The sequence below is a fragment of the Bubalus kerabau genome, chromosome 17, assembly GCF_029407905.1.
Source record: "Bubalus kerabau isolate K-KA32 ecotype Philippines breed swamp buffalo chromosome 17, PCC_UOA_SB_1v2, whole genome shotgun sequence".
NCBI lineage: Eukaryota > Metazoa > Chordata > Mammalia > Artiodactyla > Bovidae > Bubalus > Bubalus kerabau.
This window is the reverse complement of record NC_073640.1, coordinates 11665933-11684577: the sequence shown is the minus strand read 5'-3', so window position 1 is coordinate 11684577 and position 18645 is coordinate 11665933.

Genomic DNA, 18645 nt, shown 5'->3' with positions numbered 1-18645 from the left:
TACACAGGATATCAAATAGTTTCCCATGCTATACGGTAAGACTTTGTTGTTTATCCATCCTGTGTAGAATAATTTACATCTGCAGATCCCAAACTCCCAGGCCTTCCCTCCCTCCCTCCTCCCTCTTGGCACCACAATCTGTTCTTTATGTCTCTGAGTCTGTTTCTGCTTTGTAGATAGATTCATCTGTGCTATTAATATATTAGACTCCACATATAAGTGATATCATATAGTCTGTGTCTCTCTCTTTATGACTTCATCTAGTATGATAATCTTTAGTTGCATCCATGTGCCTGCAAATGACATTATTTTGTTCTTTTTTGTGGCTGAGTAATATCCCATTGCAGTATCCCAAAGAGCACCACATCTTCTTCATCCATTCATCTCTCGGTGGACGTTTAGGTTGTTTCCATGTCTTGGCTATTGTGGGTAGTGCTGTTATGAACATAAGGGCGCATGTATCTCTTTGATTTATATATGTTTCCTGAGCATGTTCCCAGGAGTGGGATTGAATCCTATGGTAATTCTGTTTTTAGTTTTTTGAGGAACCTGCACATTGTTTTCAGTGGTGGCTGCAGCAACTTACATTCCCACCAACAGTGTAGAAGGGTTTCCTTTCCTCTGTACCCTCTCCGGATTTGTTATTTGTAGTCATTTTATTGGAGTGTAGTTGATTTATAATGTTGTTAGTTTCAGATGTACAGTAAAGTGAGCCTGTTGTATAAATAATATCCATTCTTTTTTGGATTATTTCCCATCCAGGACATTACAGGGTATTAAGTAGTTTCCCTGTAGTATACGGTAGGTATTTAATACCTAACTATAAAATAGTGTCTATTTTATATATAGTAGTGTGTATATATCAGTCCCAGTCTTTCAGTTTATCCCTCTCCCTCCCTTACTCCCTGGAGTTTATTTTCTACATCTGTAACTCTTTTTCTGTTTTGTAGAGGAGTTCACTTGTACCCTTCTTTTCAGATTCCACATGTAAGCAATATCATATGATATTTGTCTTCGTCTGACTTACTTCACTCAACATGACAGTCTCTTAAGTCCATCCATGTTGCTGCAAATGGCATTATTTCATTCTTTGTAATGGCTGAGTGAGGAGGGCATGGCAATCCACTCCAGTATTCTTGCCTGGAGAATCCCCATGGACAGAGGAGCCTGGTGGGCTACAGTCCGTGGGGTCACTGAGAGTCGGACAAGACTGAGCAACTAAGCACAATGGCTGAGTAATATTTCACTGTATACATGTACCACATCTTCTTTATCCATTCATCTTTTGATGGACATTAAGGTTGCTTACATATCCTGACTACTGTAAGTAGTACTGCAGTGAACATTCGAGTCTGTGTATCTTTTCAAATTATGGTTTTCTCCGGATATATGAATGGGATTGCTGGATCATATGTTAGCTCTATTTTTAGTTTTATAAGGAACCTCCATACTGCTCTCCATTGTGGCTGTACCAGTTTATATCCAACATGTAGGTGCCTTTTCTCTATACCCTCTCCAGCATATTGTCATCTGTAGATTTTTAAGATGGCCCTTCTGACCAGTGTGAGGTGATACCTCGTTGTAGTTTTGATTTGCATCTTTCTAATAATTAGCGATGTTGAGCATCTTTTCATGTACCCACTGAATATCTGTACGTCTTCTTTGGAGAAATATCTACTAAGGTCTTCATTTTTCATTTGAGTTGTTGGTTATTTGTTTTTGTGTTGTTGAGTGGTATGAGCTGTTTATGTATTTTGGAGATTAAGCCCTTCTCTGTCACCTCATCTCCAAATATTTTCTCCCATTATATAGGTTGTCTTTTTGTTTTTTTTTTCATGGTTTCCTTTGCTGTGAAACAGCCTGTAGTTTGATTAGCTCCCATTATTGATTTTAGTTTTTTATTTTTATTGCCTTGGGAGACTGAAGAAATGCAACTGGTTTCTGAATGTTAACCTTGTATCCTGCTACCTTGCTGAATTTGTTTATCAGTCCTAGTGATTTTCTATATGTATATTAATGGTACCGTGTCATCTGCATATAATGAGTTTTACCTCTTCCCTACCAGTTTGAATACTTTCTCTTGTCTGATTGCTGTAGGTAGGACTTACAATAGTGTATTGAAGAGAAGTGATGAGAGTGGGCATCCTTGCTTGTCCCAGATTTTAGCAGGAAGCTTTCAGCATTGAGTATTATATTGGTTGTGGGTTTGTCATAAATATCTTTTATTATGTTGAGATGTGTTCCCTCTGTACCCACGCTGGTAAGAGTTGTGGTTTTTTTTTTTAATTGTAAATGGATGTTGCATTTTGTCAAACACTCCTGCATATGTTGAGATAATTATGAGGGAGGGTTTTGTCCTTTGTTCTGTCGTGTTGTGTATCACATTGGTTGATTTGCATATGTTGAAACATCTCTGTGACCCTGGGATGAATCTAACCTGGTCACGGTGTATGACTTTGTGTGTGTGTTGTTGGGTTTGGCTTCTTAATATTTGGGTGAGAATGTGGGGGTCTATATTCATCAGAAAGATTGGCCTGTAACTTGTTTTCTGATAGTGTCTGTGGTACTCTTGGTATCAGGATGATGGTGGCTTCGTAGAAAGTCTTTGGGAGTATTCCTTCCTCTTCAGACTTTAGGAGGAGTTTGAGATGGATCAGTGTAAATTCTTCTTTGTAAACAGTCCTGCTTTTATATTTGTACCAAGAAGAGCAACACTGCCAACATCTTAAAAGGATAAAACAGCCACAGAGCTAAACTTACCTTTCCCTGTCTCAGTCACTGCCTTCCCCACTGACTCGATCTTTGAACTTTTAGATGTTCCTTTCAGTCCATTTTTATACCTTACCCATCTCGCTATGTGTCTGTTAGGAGTACATAGCACTGTTTTGCATGTAGTTTTAAAAACGTGTATAAATGGTATCACTAGGTGTGCATTTTTCTGCATTTCAGCTTTTCTCAAACAGTATTGTTTAAATGTACCCATGTTGTGTATGTATGCTGTTCTCCATTTCATTTCACCTCCTTACACTGTTCCATCTTACAAACACCCTGTATACCTTCTCTTTATCTGTTGTATTCCATTTTTTCCTTTGCTGTATTTATGTGTATGTAGCTCCTTTCACTCAGAGTATCATTGTGAGATTCACCTGTGTTATTTCATGCAATAGCTCAGTCATTTGTAGTTGCTGTATGTGTTCTGTTGTATAAAGACACACAGTTTAACAGTTGTGCGGTAGACGGACAGTAGAACTCCTTTCTGGTTTTGCCTAGTGTGGATAATAGTGGATAATAGTGCTGTAGTGCTGTCTGTAGACAGTCTTGTACATGTCCTCAGGAGACACAGGTATGCATGTCTAGTAGGCATATGGTTATCCTTCGGTATCTATGGGGATTGCTTCCAGGAGCTGCTGTGGATACAAAAATCTGAGGATGTTTAAGACCCATAGCCAGCCCTCTGTATCCAAGGATTTGACATCTGTGGACTCATCCAGCTGTGCACTGCAAACATAGTGCATGATCTGGGGTTGGTTGAATCCACGGATGAAGAACCTGCAGATACAGAGGGTCAACTGTATTTAGGGGTGGAATTGCAAATGGTTAACTTTAAAAGAGAGAATGAAACATCTTTACAATGCACTGATAGTTTGGTACCGATTTACATAGCCACCATAGTGCCAAGTGCTCTACAGTCTTGCTAAAATCTCAAATTATGAGGAAGCATCTTTTCACTTGTTTATCAGTCATTTGGATGTACTCTTGGGAGGTGCTTCTTCATGGAATACACCTTTCCCACTAATGGATTATCTTAGTGACTTGGAGGGGTGGAATCACATTTTCACTGAGGTTCTTTGTCCGAAAGATCATTGCAAATACCTTCTTCTGGCCTGTGCTGCCTGCTTATCCCCCTCACTGTGCCTTCTGAGGAGCAGCCGCCGTGCGCTCTAGCAGAGTCTAGTGCAGCTGCCTTCCTTGCCAGGTAGTGCCTTTGGTGTTCTGTTGAAACAACTTCTCCCTACTCTGAGGTTGCGACTGCATTCTTGAATTGTATTGTTTTATTTTTTGTTTTACGTTTTACATTTTGATATGTAATCTAACCGGACACTTGATTTTTGTGTGTGGGGTAAGGTAGAGGTCAGATTTCTTGTTCATCTTTGTTGTAAAATAAGTTTGCTGAATAAGTTTAAAATTAACTGGCAAAACATGTCAATACTCACAGCTAATAATTAACTGAGTCTTCACTAAAGACTGATATGTCCAATGAGACCACCTTTTTATTTTTAAAAAACATGATACAGTCGTTTAATTTTCACGTTAACAAGAGCCAGCATTTGTGTGACACATTCACATGATTGTGTACACACAAGCACCCACTATTCATATAAAAGACAAATTAAACTCTAATAATGAAACATGCATTTACAAATGTAGCTTTGTAAAGTCTATGGAAAACAAGAAATACGACATTTCTGAGACAGGATCACTGTGGAATCTGACTCGTCAAGAAGGAAATATTTTGTGACTGAAGGGCCTGAGACAAATCACTGAGTCATTTTCAAATGCCAGTTTTGTAATTCGCATGTTTCCTAGATCTAATGATTTAACTTTCTTTTGGCAAGAATATAGCTTTTAGGGTTGTCTTCAAAAAGCTGGATGTCACCTAAGTTGAAAGTTCAGCTACATGCCTTCTGGGAATTAAAAGAACTAGAACCTCTTTTCACCATCCTTCTTATTTCCAAACATAACTCGTTCTTAGTGGCCCTCGATTAGCCAACTTAAAATTTTATGCTCCGAGACCTCATAAGTGAATTCTGAAAACCTGTGTGTCTCCTCTTACACATTTCTACATCAGTATCTAAAATTTTTCATCCTAAATAGTTGTAGAGGATCTATGTGCCAGCCTGTGGTAGATACAGCATGTTTGGATAAATGGACATTTCCTTATAAATTTAGCCAAGAGTATCTAAATATAATAGGTGGTAAACTCTATCATCCTTTCAAAAAATGACACCAAAAAAGGCAATTTTTAATGGAAGGGAATGCCACATTTTTTCTTTTTTACACATTGAATTTGTATTCTATTCTCCCCCTCAAAATTTCAGCTGAATTATTTATGTCTTTTATATTATTCAGTTGCATATCTGTGACAAAATTACATAGGATCCTAAACTTATAAGGCTCCACATATTTTAAATTTCTTCTGAATTGCACTTGTTTAATAAACAGAGTTCACAGTTTAATAAACCACTAAGTACAGTAAAATTTCAGTGGCAGCATGTCGCTTAATGAGTTGAAGAAGGCTTCTACCTTTGATTATTCCATCTCTGTGTAGGTTACTATTATCTTTGTTAGAATGGCCACAGTACAGTATCAGTTATATTCTCCCTTTTCCATTTCACGTAGGGAAATGTTGAAGATTCTTGTCACACAGATTCATGGAAACAGAAGTACTTAGGGTAAAGCCATCTCCTTCAGAAGTACATGCTAAAATAAAGAGTCAAAAATCTGGAGTGTTCTTTCAATCTTGTTGAAAGCAAAGAATTGGGAACCACCAGCATTGTGGGAGGATTTGTATCCTGTTAAGAGGCTTTCACTTTCCAAACACTGTATTTTGAAATAGTATCTTGAGTTCTGCTCTATTGTAAGACTGAACATGGAGAAAAGACCTCTTTTCCTCAGGCTGGTGAATCTTTGGAAAGAGTGCACATAGGAAGGTGAGGATACGAAAATTGATCCACTGAAACTATTTGAGTCTGTGACTCCTTGGAAAGCTCTGGTAGACTGCTTGGGGGTAAGGCTGGCCCAATTTAAAAACCACTGGCCTTGGTAGGATAAGTGTAGATTTTACTTGTATAATATAGCATATAAATTATTAGATTATGTTACTTTCTTAATAGAGTAGCAGGTCCTCAAATGTATTCCACAGTAACTAGTCCTGTAAGATACCTCTTGGCCAAAGGGTTCTGAGATCAAACTTGGGAAATGTGACATTCCACCCTCCTCTTCACTGTGTGCATTAGAATAGCCAGGTTTTACAGCAGAGGAATTCACATTCTATAACCTAAATTTCCCATACTCACATCTAATCAGCCTCCTCCATTTAGTTTTCCACATAATAACTAATGTTCACCATTTCCCTTATTCAGTAGAATAAAGACAGTTGTGCACACAGGCAGTTGTGGCCATCTTTCACAGTGTTCCTGTCACTCTCCTGCTTGATCTGAATTGGCTGTGCTCTTTATGTGCCTGTGAAAGCACAGTCTCAGCTACGTATTTATACTCAGGTTATGTGGCTTCCAGGCAGACTCGGGGAAGAGCAGCAATGTCCTCTGTGCCCGTCTCTTTCTCTCTGTGTGTTCTCATGGAGAGAATTCCACCACCACCCAGAACCCTAGGTAATTGTGGGGAGACTGTGGTGCCAAAACAGAATCTCTAATGATGTGTTGAAGTCACGTGTTGAAGCGCCTAGAAGGAGTAGCCAGCTTTAGGGCTGAGGGTGTTTCCTAGCACCATTTGGAGTATAGTCCCCTCATTGCCTGCTCTGTCCTGCAAGGGGGTGGCCGAGTATGGATTCTACAACATAGCAGCTGAAAAGATGCTGAGCTTCTGCCTTCTGTGCAGCAAATTCTTAAATTTTTTTGGTACGGTAACTGAAAATGCATGTCAGGCAGAAAGGGGATCTTGGTCTGAACTGTATGGCTTTAGAAGGCGGTGAGGTAGGAAGGCTTAGGTCTTTGTTCTACCCCTCACTAAAAACAGGTAATGACATCAACACCTGAGCTCGCAGAGGTAATGATGGACCCCAAAGGGACTTGCAGGTAGGGTTGCAATAATTAGGCTCCACTGGCTTCCTGTCCAACAGGTAATGAGGCACTGACTGTTGTCATTCTTGCTCAGTTGCCAAGTCCTGTCTTGACTCTGTGACCCATGGACTGCAGCACGCCAGGCTTCCCTGGAGTTTGCCCCAGTTCATGTCCACTGAATCGGTGATGCCATCTAACCATCTCATCCTCTGTCACCCTCTTCTGCTTCTGCCTTCAGTCTTTTCTAGCATCAGTCTTTTCCAGTGAGTTGGCTCTTCATATCAGGTTGCCAAAGTGTTGAAGCTTCAGCATCAGTCCTTCCAATGAATATTCAGGGTTGATTTCCTTTAGGATTGATTGGTTTGATCACCTTACTGTCCAAGGGACTCTTAAGTGCCTTCTCCAGCAGCATAGTTCAAAAACATGAATTCTTCAGCACTCTCCCTTCCTTATGGTCCAACTCTCAAATATCTATGCATGACTCCTGGAAAGACCAGAGCTTTGACTACATGGAACTTTGTCAGCTACAGTGTCAGAATTCCCTCCCTGCAGTGCTCAGCTCAGTGCCTTTTCCACCTAACCTTTCTTGAAAGGTGCTTTGAACGTTTTTACCAGCAGGAATATTCATCCCTCAGTTGCTGACTGCCAAGTAAAATAGCAACTCCAACTCAAGGAAAAACTAAGTAATAAAAGCCCCATCTTGGTCAGGCTGCTATTAATGTTAGGTGTACTCCTGGCTTCATGGGAGATAAAATGCATTTTTTTTAGAAGTACATGGAGAGGTTCCATGAGACCAGGATGACAGCTTTATTCCCCTTAATATTATAAAGGCATGGTCCCTCCCAACTTGAGTGCTTGGTGTGTGGAAGTATTTGATAAACTTGTGTGGAATGAAGGGAAGGGTCTTTTGATCGCACAGAGCGTGGCTGGCTTCAATGGACTCTTCCGCTGATACAGGCACGCTAAGCTCAGGATCATACGGGGAGTGGGTTTCTAGGACCCAGTTCCATCCAAGTAAAGCCCCTAGGCTGACTGCTAGTTTGTTCCTCCCAGCACTTTTTTTTTCCTCATAGGTAAACCGCTTTTCTCCTGAGTCAGTTCTCAGTTCATTCTGTGTTGTGCCTCTTCTGACCACCCCCGCCCCCAGCCCACTACTGTCCTCACCTTGAAAAAGCCTTCCTAAAGCATCACATGTACAAATCAGTAAACAGCATCCCAGGATGTAGACAAGTATCACCTTGTCCTCGGTGGGTCTGCCCCTTCGGGGGTGGCTGCACCTGAGATTTTCTGTCGTTCCCTAAAGCTTAGCTCACTGCTCCAGGAAACGGGGTCACCCAGGGAGCCCGCCCTGTCTCACCCCGTGTGAGCAGTGAGTGAGCCCACGGCCCGTGGCTGTGCAGACCAGGGAGTGGACAGGCCGGTGGTGGTGGCGGGTGGGGGGTGGGGGCGGCGGGTAAGAAGCTGGCCAGTCCTTCACGGGACTCTGCTCTTTGACAGGCTTGTAAGTCAGAAAGCCCCCAGCTTGCCACCCTTGACCCCACTCACCCAGCAAGTCCCTGTCCTAATGGACGGCCCACCCTACCCCTCATGTGCGGCTGCAGGCGGATCCAGCCGCCAGAGGGAGTTAAAGCGCTCTGAGCTGGGGCAGGACCGGGGCTCCTCTCCGGGCCTGGTGAAGTCCAAGGCCTTCAGTGTGAGATCATTTGCCTTTTAGTTCAGATCTTTTCAGAATCTAATGAGTTAGTTCCTTACAGACCCTGCTCATCTTCCATAGAAGTCAGTTACCTGGGTCTTTAGAGGCCAGAGAAGGAATCCTGCTCACTCTACAGCTCGTGCACAGAAGGTCACTGATCGAGTTTCACTGCATTTGTTCATGGGGGCTTGGGACGTGAGAGGCCTTCCTGGTGGCTCAGAGGTTAAAGCGTCTGCCTGCATCTGCCTGCAATGTGGGAGACCTGGGTTCGATTCCTGGGTCGGGAAGATATCCCCTGGAGAAGGAAATGGCAACCCACTCCAGTATTCTTGCCTGGAGAATCCCATGGACAGAGGAGCCTGGTGGGCTGCAGTCCACGGGGTCACAAAGAGTCGGACACGACTGAACGACTTCACTTTCACTTTCACTTTAGAGACTGTAAGTTAAGAAAGTGTACAAGATGAAAAAGTTAGCAGGAAATCATCCAAACTCATGCCACTTGGGTCTCCACATATGTCAACTCGGTGATAGGCTGGAGGAATGACGACCTCACACATGAGCATGTTCCCAGGGTCAGAACAGAGCACACGCTCCTCCATGCAAACACACGCACACACGACACCCTTACACATGGACCCAGCTTCCATGGGTAAACTTGCTGTTGCTGACTCTCTTTCTCTTAACCTGAAATAAGACAGACTTCACCGTCATCCATTAGCCTAGGATTCGGGTCATGTGCTGGACTCTCCCATTTCTGTCCACATGTTTGTGGATACTCAGGGCTGGGTGTACAGGGCAGAGCTGGGGAAGTAGGTCCCTGAGAGGGTGCATAACTTTCGTGATTCTGTTTTGTCGCTGGTCGTTGTGCGGCAGTCATTGTTGACGTGCAGGTGTTGTCAAGATAATCTGAGAAGAACATGGGTAAGGAGTCTCCATGCTGTGTCCTTGAGAAGTTGCTACTGGCATTTTCTTGGAGAATGTTCTTTGTGGAGCAGCCCTCTGGCATACCTGGCTATCCCTCCTTCCATGTCGTCATGCTCAGTCATGCCTGACTCTTTGCAACCTCATGGACTGTTGCCCGCCAAGATCCTTCTGTCTTTGGGTTTTGTCAGGCAAGAATACTGGACTGGGTTGCCAATTCCTCCTCCAGGGGATCTTCCCAACCCAGGAATCCAACCTGTATTTCGTATGTCTCCTGCTCTGCAGGTGGATGCTTTACCACTGAGCCATCATGGAAACCCCCGTAACAGTCTCTAGCACAATTCAAAGCATCCTACTCTGGAGAAGGGAGGTGGGGAGAGGGATTCCACTTCAGTTTAGGACCACTGGGCGAGCCCAGGCTTGGGAGGGCGAGAAGGGCTCCTTAAACAGTAGTGGTCATTGCTTATTTTCACTCTTTCCTGGGCGTGCTCAGGAGGACAGTTCAGCTCAGGGAAGGTGCAGATGCTTGAGCTCTTAGTATAAGTAATTGATGGAGCCAAGAGAAGAGGGGTCAGGGCTCAGGCTTTCTGAAGGGGGAGCCTTGCCCTCCGCCCTGGCCCAGGCCTGACCTCACAGTGGCTGCAGGCTGTGACCCACCTACGGTTGCACTTCTCCTGGTACAGCTGCAGCTGGTTCTCGTTAACGTTGAATTCTCTGGCCAGGGCATCGTAGTTGGCGCTGCGCAGGTTCTGGTGGGTGTCGTACAGAAAGAGCTGGTTGTTCAGTTCTTCTTGCCGCCTCCGCAGCTGGCAGCAGGAGGAATACAGCTCCTCTTCACTCTCCTGGAGAACAGACGGGATGACAGCCATGGGGGATGTGCCACCTGGAGGGGAGACTGCAGGGAGCACAGGGCAGACCTGATCGTCTGCGGGGTTCTTCCCAGAAGAGCCAGGATCTGTTTTAACCAAAGATAAACTCTCAATCATTTACTCCATGGACAGCAGCAGTCTAGAAAGCTATGGCTGCCAGTTAAGGGGAGCTTTATCGTGAAACACTGAAACAGCAGCTTCATTGCCCAGTGATTCTGTTTCTTAATCCAGTCTGGTTTTCCATGGGTCTATGTCGCCTTCTGGTTCTCATCCAAATACAGAGGGCCTGTGCTCGCAGTAGACGCAGCAGGTGAGGGAGAGGGCGGCCTGGACGGAAAGCAGACTGCTGGTGGCCTGGGGTGGAGTGAGTGGAGACAGATGAGGAGCAGGAGTGGCTCTCTGGGGTGATGGAAACGTTCCAGAATTGGTAATAGTGATGGTTACTCAACTCCAAAGGGGCTAAAAAACAGTGAATCGTACAAGTGGGTGAAATGTATGGTATAAGAATCATCTCAAGTAAATCTGTTACCCACTTCCCCCTGCTCCTGCCAGAAGACCCAGGGAAACATGGGTTACACCTCTAGGGATGGGCATGTGACTCCAGCTGGTAATGTTGACTTCCTCCCCTGGCACCACCACCTCCAGGCCCAAGACCCAGGTCAGGTTAGTGGGCGGTGTCCATGGGAGTTGTTTGGTGCTCTTGGTAAAGAGAAAGTTTCTTTTCTGGTGGATCGGTGGAGAGAGTGATGAGTGTCTTCAGTCGCTAGTGGTCCTTCTGCCATCGTGTGGAGAAAGAGGGAAACAGAGCCACTGGGAAAGCGCCTGGATCCAGCCATGACCGAAACAAGCCCTGCCCTAAACCGTGCCGTTGTCTGAGCCAAAACAGCACCCCCGTTATGCTGAAAACCTTACAGGATGAGGACTGTGGATTTTAGCATGGGAGGATGAGTGTGTGTTACCTCTGATGTTTGTAGAAGATCTCTATTGTGCAAAGGACGGCTCCTCGGGAGGTCAGTCTAGTGGCTGTTACCACTGATGCAGTGATTCCAGTGAGAGACTCCAGTGCTACAAAAACATCCACTGGTAATCACAAATGTGCTTCTTTGGTCCTTTATTTTTACAAAAACTGGGCTCAGACCATACCTTGGTCCAAATTTTTTTCCCAGCTTAATGACCTAACAAACCATTGTGGACATCCCCCATGACCACAGGTAGAACTCTGACTTTGGAGCTAGGGAGAGCCACGGTGAATGTTATTCTGTTCACTGGCCAAGGTGCAAAGGAGTAAAATGATTGTCTTTGCACAAGGAGTGAAGGTAAATGGATAGTCCTTGCTAACTGATTCAATGTATTGAGTGAGGCATTGGGAAGAATCAGTGATAACTTTGCCTAAATGTTTATTCTTCCTCAAGACCAGTTTCCCTTCCTGTTAATGCTAAAGCAAAACAAGAGCCATGTTGAAATCTTAACTCTCAGCTACTAATGGTCTCCTTTTACCTTCTGTCCACCAGGTAGAAAACACCTTCTGTTGCTTTCATATACGTAATGACTGTGATCAGTTAAGGTAAGAAATTCATCTTCTCTGCTAATGCTTCTATAATTGCCTTTATTTCTGAAACCCACAGCATTTATAACTGTTACATAATTTAGTACTTAGCAGTCCATATTATGTATGATTTAACAAACATCCAGGAAAGTACATAAAACATATATATAGTTTAGTGATTAACTATAAAGCAAACAGCTATGGGGCCACCAGCAAGTCAAGAAACAGAGCGTCATCTGGCTTTCTTTGGAGTCTGAGTTAATTACTAACATATTAGTTTGTTTTTCTATTCCAAGTAGATGGTTATTTCTATTTCATAATATCTTAATAATTATTCCCACCACTGCTTTTGTGTTACATTTCTTCTTCCGTACTGTGGTCATTCTTTTAGCAAAAAATGGCCATAGTAAGGCAGTGGTGGGGGTCTAGTTGCTAAGTTGTGTCCAACTTGCAACCCCATGGACTGTAACCCTCCAGGCTCCTCTGTCCATGGGATTCTCCAGGCAAGAATACTAGAGGGGGTTGCCATTTCCTTCTCCAGGGGATCTTCCCGACCCAGGAATTGAACCCAAGTCTCCTGCACTGCAGGCAAATTCTTTACCAACTGAGTTACAAAGGGAAGCCCATAGAGTAAGGAAGCTAGCACCTTAAATACCATATCTAGCTGAAGAGAAAAGAAGACGTCAGGGGAAATGCCACTCTGAGATGTTATTGGGAAGAGTACAGTAATCAAGGGTATTTTTTTTTTAATTTAATTGAAGTATAGTTGATTAAGAGTATGGTTTTTAATGCAGTTTTAAGTCCATGCCTTCTCCACTGACAAGAGTTTCTGGAGGTTTACACATCCCTCTCTTCCTGGTATAGAGATTTCCCTCACTCTTGATTGGTAACTATTAGGATGTTAATTATCTAGACCTACAGCTGTGTGTCTAAGGCATTTTGAAGGCATACCTTATTCTCAGGGGGCGCTAGTGGTAAAGAGCTCACCTGCCAGTGCAGAAGACGCAAGAGACGAGGGTTCGATCCCTGGGCTGAGAAGATCCCCTGGAGGAGGACTTGATAAGCCACTCCATGGACAGAGCAGCCTGGTGGGTCGCAAAGGGTCAGACACAAGTGACTTATTCCTTAGGCTGCTATTGCTGTACCTGGAGGCACTGCTGCTGTGTGTCAGGCCTCTGTAGGTAATCTGTAATCTGTCTTTTCTTCTTTTGTGATTTTTCTTTTTATCCTGCTATTTCTCCACTTCCGTAGAATATGCCTGTATGTGGGTCTCTATACTGCTCTGCTTAGAGTTGGGGAATGTTTGTCTCTTCAGCACTTGAAAATCATCAACCATGAATATTCAAGATATTTTACTATGGAGCTTCTCATTTTACCTTTTTTTTTTTTTTAACCTTTTTCATATTTTTACCATGTCTTGATGTATTGGAGCAAATTGTTCAGTACAGTCTTCACAGTTATTGTTAATTCTTTCCCTAACCATACCTATTCTGGAATATGTTCTTGATTAAGTTTAAGAAAGAGTTTTTCTTTTGCGTGTAACCCTTGGGTTCCCTTTGAAATTTTTTTTAAATTTCAAAGTTATTTTCAGATTTACTGGAGTGCATTTTCTTGCCTTTTTGCTTGTTAGCTGTATTAGCATTATATTCCTTGAGGTTTAAATATTCATGTGCAAGCTCATTTAGAATGGGAAGTTTCTTTCCTCCCTCTGTTTATACATTAGCATCTGGTTTTCTTTTTTTACTTTTTATTTTGTATCGTGATATATCCAATTAACAAACAATGTTGTGATAGTTTCAGCTGAACAGTGAAGGGACTCAGCCATACGTATATTTCTGTTTTGTAAGTTCCTTTGTATCATTTCTTTTTAGATCCCACATATAAGGGATGTCATACAATATTTCTCCTTCTCTGACTTCACTTGGAGAGAGAGAGTATGGCACTCTCTAGGTCCATCCATGTTGCTGCAAATGGCATTATTTCAGTCTTTTTGATGGCTGAGTGGTATCCCACTGTATGCATGTGCCACATCTTCTTTATCCATTCCTCTGTTGATGGACTTTTAGGTTGCTTCCACATCTTGGCCATTGTAAACAATGCTGCAGTGAACACGGATGCGTGTATCCTTTCGGATCATGCTTTTCTCCAGATACATGCGCAGGAGTGGGATTGCAGGGTCATGTGGTAGTTCTATTTTTTAGTTTTTTAAGGAATCTCCATAATATTATCCACGGTAGCAGTCCCAATTTACATTCCCACCAACAGTGTAGGAGGGGTCCCTTCTCTCCACACCTTCTCCAGTATTTATTGTTTGTGGATTTTTTGATGATAGCCATTCTGGTGGGTGTGAGGTGATACCGTATTGTGGTTTTGATTTGCATTTCTCTAATAATTAGCGATGTTGAACATCTTTTCGTGTGTCTATTGGCCATCATTATGTCTGCTTTATAGAAATGTCTATTTAGGTCTTCTGCCCATGTTTTGAGCATGTTGTTTGTTTTGATGCTGTTAAGCATCATGAGCTGTTTGTAAATTTTGGAGACTAATCCCTTATTGGTCACATCATTTGTAAATACTTTTTCCCAATCCATAAGGTTGTCTTTTTGTTTATTGTTTCCTTTGCTCTGGCATCAGGTTGTCTGAATGCTCTAAATGGGGGACTCAAGGGCGGGGCCAGCACTGTTTCCATGTTGCACTGGGGCTCTAGGTTCTCTGGATACCAGTAATCCTGTCTGAGTCCCAGCCACAGGGCTGTGTCCACTTTTACCCCATTGCCTCAAGCAAACAGCTGATCCCTGGCCTGAGTCCTGGGCGCCTGCCAGGTCTCTTTTCATAAGGGGTGTTTCAGAAGAGTGATGCCCACTAGCCCCAGGCCACCTATCTGTGTACATGTTCATGTGTGTTAGCACACAAAAATGAAATACAGAAATCACCTACATAAACACAAGCAATTATAAAAAGAACAAGAGGCTAAGGAAAGACAGAGTTACTGGAGATAAACACAGAAATGGCTGAACTGATACACCCAAATATCGAGTAAATGCAAGAGCTAGGTTATTTTCTGGGAAAAACAGAGTCGTGCAATAAATAATCAATTGTCTAAACTAATCGAGGAAAGTATGAAAGGCCAGTTAGCCAAGTAAAACATAATAGGTATAGAACTACAGGTAAGAAGATGCAGAAAGAACCTATGGAATAGAAAACCAAGTGATGATGAAAAGAATAAAAATATGTATATTTGTTGTAAGGATCATATCTCCAGTATATATTAAGGTAGGTATGTATGTATTTGCTATTATAGAAAAGTAGCCCATAAGAGAAAAAAATTTATCCCGGAAGAAAATGAGAAAATTCTTATATTAGGCCCAGAAAGCTTCACGAATGGTGTCTTAACATATGTTAAATGTTGGTAGCAGTTGCCTCCAGTTCTATTCAGAATGTGCCATTGTCCTGGAAGAGAAGGCTTCTGAGTAATTTTTATAAAGCCAGCACAACAAAACCTGACCCAAAACATCAGTGAATACCAGTGAGAAAGTCCTAAAGAAAATGTTAACACGCACAGTACAGAAACACGTTAAACAATACAAGCTTACTGTATTTCACCAAGAGATTCTATTTTCCTTCTCTTAACATGACTGTGTCACACCTCTGCTCTCCCTAACCCTCCCCAAGGTCAGCCGATGGCCTTGCTTTGTCTTTTGTTTAGAAGAAATTACACGGGAAATCTTCCCATCTCGGCCCCTTACCAGCGCCCACGGCTTCCCTCCTACACTCACCCTTTCTCTGCCCTGCTTCCCTTCTCCACTACGTCGTCTCCATCAGCAGCACAAGCACATCTTCAGAAGCGCTCCCTTCACCCACCAGCTCCTGACCCACCCCTCTCGTCACCTTCACAGCCAGTGTCCTTGAATAAAAGTCATCTGTCCCCATCAATGTATCATCTACTCACAGTTAGATTCTACATTTCCAGTTTTATTGATTACATATGCACAGGATTTAAAGATCCAGAAGTACTGCTAGAATTGTTACCAAACATCCCCCGCTGTCTCCTGCCCCTTGATTCCCTGCCCCTTGATCCCTGCTCCCCAAGGTCAGCAGTTGTTTCTTTTGATCATTAACTCCACAGTTCTAACAAAAACAAACATGCTTATACTGAAGGTTGTTGGTTTTTCAGTTTTTAGGGATTATCTCAGAGAGAAAGCATTGGTTGTTTTCTTACATCCTCTCTTTTATCTTCCCCCATGGAGATAAATTCATTTTTGGTTATATCAATGTATGTTTACGTTATAATTATTATTCCCACTTTGAACCCTTGAAGCTTCTTTAACCTCTTGTATTAGATGGATGTGTGTGTGCACATATATAATTTTAAATCCTTGAATTCTTGGAAAACAGCTTTCATAATAAGCTTTCTCTGGCCTGTGACAGAATCTTCATGGAATTCTCTACCTGTGGGTTGTTTCTGCTTGTTTTCGCCCCTACCAGTGCTTTTTACCTTTTAACTTTTTTCTGTTGACATTCTAAACTTACAGAAAAGTTGCCATAACAGTTCAGCAGTTTCCATACCCTGCACCACCCGGGTCCCCAGGGTTACCATCCTGTACGAACAACCTCAGTACAACGGTCAAAACTAAGAAATCAGCATTGGAGCATACGAGTTACTAAAGCACAGAGTCTCTGTGGTTTTCACTGGCTCTCCCATCCTTGTCCTTTTTCTGGTCCACGATCTAGTCCAGGCCCCACAGCACGCCGCTGCGGTGGCTCCCAGTCCTCCCGTCTCTGACTTTTCCTCAGGGCCCCATCCACCTTCCACTGTCCATGACCTTGACCCTTTGGAAGACTGCCGGTCACTCGCTTTGTAGAACGTGCTGCATTTCAAGGGTTTGTCTGGGTTTTTCTCGTGATTTGAGGTTCTGCAGCTTTGGCCCGCATGGCGCAGAAGTGAGGTGCCTTCTCGGGAGGCATGTGATGTCACACATCACTGCTGGTGACCCTGATCATCTGGGTTAAGATGTGTCTGCTGGGTTCATCCACTGTGCAGCCTCATTTTTTTTTTCTTTCCAATTGTATTTCTTAGAGGAAGGTATTTTGAGACTATGCAAATAGCCTGCTTCTCCTCAAAGTTTGACTAATTTTAGCATTTATTGGTAGATCTTGACAGTCATATTACAATAGTGATTTTCTATTTCCTTCTCTCTTGCATTGTCTTCAGTGTTTATTCTTAAATTTATTTTTGGAAGTATAGTTGATTTTAAAATGTGTTAATGTCTGCTGTACAGGAAAGTGACTCAGTTACACACATATATACATTCTTTTAAATGTCCTTTTCCAGTATGGTTTTATCCCAGGGTATTGAATATAGTTCCCTGTGCTCTGCACTAGGACCTTGCGTATCCATCCTGTGAGCAATAATTTGTGTCTACTAACCCTAGACTCCTAGTCCCTCCTTCCCCCACCCCACTTGGCAACCACAAGTCTGTTTTCTTATCTCTGAGTCTGCTCTGTTTCATAAATATATTCATTTGTGCCATATTTTAGATTCCACATATAAGTGATTTCATATGGCATTTGTCTTTCTCTTTCTGACGTACTTTACTTACCGTGTATCCAAATTGCTGCAAATGGCATTATTTCATTCTTTTTATGGCTGAGTAATATTCCATTGTATATATGTACCACATCTTATTCATCCATCATCTGTTGGTCAGTTATTTCCACAGCTTGGCTATTGTAAATAGTGCTGTTATGAACATACGGGTCCTTGTATCTTCTCAAATGATATTTTTGTCTGGGTATATGCTCAGGCGTGAGGTTGCTGGGTCAAATTTCAGCCCTATTAAGTTTCCTGGGAAACCTCCGTGCTGTTTTCCATAGTCGCTGCAGTTTAACTCCCACCGACGGCGCAGCAGGCTTCCCTTTTCTCTACTCCCTCTGCAGGGTTTGTCATCTGTAGAGTATTTAATGATGGCCATTCTGACGGGTGTGAGGTGGTGCCTTGTTGTGGTTTTGATTTACATTTCTCTGGTAATTTGTGATGTGAGCATCTTTTTGTGTGCCTATTGGCCATGTTTATCTCTTCTTTGGGGAAATGTCTATTTAAGTCTGCTGCCCATTTTTTGATTGAGTTGTTTTTGTGTTTTTGAGTTGTTTGTATGTTTTGGAAATTAAGTCCTTGTTGGTCACATCATTTGCAAATATTTTCTCCCATGCCATAGCTTGTCTTTTCATTTTATTTATAGTTTCCTTTGCTGGTGGCTCAAACTGTAAAGAATCTGCCTGCAATGTGGGAGATCCAGTTGCAATCACTGGGTTGGGAAGATCCCCTGTAGAAAGGAATGGCTACCTTCTCCAGTGTTCTTGCCTGGAGAATTCCATGGACAGAGGAGTCTGGTGGGCCACCATCCTTCGGGTCGCAAAGAGTCAGACACAACTGAGCGACTAACACTTTCACACTTGCCGTGCAAAGTTTGTAAGTTTGATTCAGTTCATAGGTCCCATTTATTTATTTTTATTTTTGTTTTTATTGCTATTGCCTTGGGAGAATGACCTAAGGAAGCATTAGTGCAATTTATTTCAGAGAATGTTTTGCCTATGATCTCTTCCAGAAGTTTTATGGTATCATATCTTATGTTTAAATCTTTAAGCCATTTTGAGGTTATTTTTGTGCATGGTGAGAGGGTATGTTTCAACTTCATCAATTTACATGCAACTGTCCAGCCTTCCCAGCACCACTTCCTGAAGTGACTGTCTTTTTCTCATTTCATATTTTTGCCTCCTTTGTGGAAGATTAGTTGACCATAGGTGTGTGGGTTCATT